The following is a 2,173-nucleotide window of genomic DNA, read 5'->3' on the forward strand; positions in this document are numbered from 1 at the left end:
CAGCCCCTAATCCTACCTGCTTCCCCCTCCCTGATTTCTCCCCCAAACATTCCCCCCTTCCACACCCTAAAGCCCCCATATATAAAGTCTCAGCTCACAACCCCTGGGCTGATATCTTTCCCTGATATCTTTCCCTGACACCCTTCCCTTCCCTGACATCCTTCCCTTCCCTTCCCTTCCTGGACATCTTTCCCTTCCCCGAGGGAAAGGTGCCCTGTGTGAAATAAATCTGTATCCCGCTGACAATTCCATCTGTGCCTCGGTGCCTGCCTCCACCCACTTGCTCTCTCCAACATTCCAACCTATCACCTGTAGTTAATGCTTTGTTACTGAGTCCTTTGGTCTGCTGAGGGTAAGTTCACTCATTGTCTTCAAAGACACAAAATTTCAAAATCAAATAAATTTGCTCAAAGCCAACAGCTATTAAAAGGAAGACCTTTAGGTTTGTGAACCCCAAATACCTGACACTAGAGCCTAGTGTTTTCTTTCTTTTTAATTTTTTTTCTGGCATCAGGAATTGAACCCTCACATGTGCTAAGCACAAGCTTTACCAATGGGTTGCACCCTCCACAGAATCTAATTTATTTTTTAAATAGGATCTTACTATATAAACCAGGCTTATGGGCGGGTCCCGGGCACCGCGTTGCTGCTTGGGTCCCTGGCTCTCTGCGTTGCTGAGGCTTTCCGTGACTACTGGATGCTGGCGACTCTACTGGTCTCTGCGCTTCCAGGCGGGTTCCGTTCCAAGCCACCGGGCACTCCCTCGAGGTACGCGACCCGCCAGCTGCCAGATCACGTGGGGAAGTGCAAGAACGGCAAAAGCAAAATCTCCACGAGTCGTTGTTTACGAAGGGACAGCCCCCTCCGGAGAGACTGAATCATAGGCAGTAAGACACAGAATTCAGCTCAGTCAGGTACAGCTCCTTTATTCAGTGACTCAGCTCAACTCCAGATCTTAGTGATTCAGCTCCGATTTATTAAGGGGAAACCAGGATATTTATAGTGTGGAGGCAGTGGCAAAAGCCTTAGTTGATAGGTGCTTTGTAGGATGCCCCATTTACATGTGGTGGTGGGCTTCCACCAGGCTGCCAGACATTGCCTGATTATCACACAGGAAAACCTGGCAGTTTAATACACAGTATTACCAGGGGGCAACAAGGGGTTTGGAGCTATGCAAACAAGGGATTGTTAAGCCAACCTAATTGTTTGGTGGGTTGAAATAGATTACAAAGTTTTTTGAGAGTGTTAACATTGGTTTCAACAACATTTGATTCATTTACAAAGAAACAGCATTTTTCCCAATACCCACACACCCACTCCATGTTCAGCAATTAAGTCCAATGTTTTTCTGTTGTGGAGCACAACCCTGGTGAGAGAGTTTATTTGTTGTTGGAGAGATTCCAGGCTGTCAGTCGCGGATGCCATTGGCTTGGTCCAGCTTGTCTCGGAAATTTCCCGCCAGGTGCTGGGCTTGTAGCAGTTGTCGCCGTAGCAACGCCTCCAGCACCCAGGGAGAGTGCAAGTTCGATCCCTACCAGCAGGGGGAAGAAGATTTCTCTCTGCTGGCAGCTGTGTAGGAGGAAGGTGGTTTCTTACACCTGGGATGTAATCATTACTGGTATACAAAGGGTGGACAAAGAGAGATTAACACAGTTCTGGGCTTTTCCTTTGCACCATATGAAAAGAGGAGGGGTGATGCATGCTGTACTGGAGAGAGTAGTTAGTGAGGCATTTGTAATGAGTAGGCTTACTCGCTGAAATGCAAATTGAATAGTTAGCCAGTTGTTTGAATCAGTAGATATCCACTAGATGAGAGTCAGTGAAATCTTTTTCTGTTAAAAAAAGCAGTTAAACATTGGGGTAGGTGGTGAAGGGAAGAAAGTTAGACTTGTTCTAGGACATAGTTGATTTTATCTGGTCCTCTGTCTTTCCTGTAGAATAATATTATGAGTTAGCACAGACTTGGCTGCAGGTGCAAGCTGTTGAGAAACATGAAAGTTAGCTGTGGGGTACCTAGAGAATGCACCTGAGTAGAATTTTGTGTTTACTCCAAAACTCCAGCGATTGTCCCATGGATCTGATCTTCTCCTTGAAAAATAAAATCTCTAGCACATGGTATTAGGGAGAGTGGGGGTTGGCTGAAGCGTTGGTGTTAAGCAGGGTAAAGACAGCC

Source organism: Nannospalax galili, unplaced genomic scaffold (genome assembly GCF_000622305.1).
Source record: "Nannospalax galili isolate Female #2095 unplaced genomic scaffold, S.galili_v1.0 scaffold315, whole genome shotgun sequence".
Lineage (NCBI taxonomy): Eukaryota > Metazoa > Chordata > Mammalia > Rodentia > Spalacidae > Nannospalax > Nannospalax galili.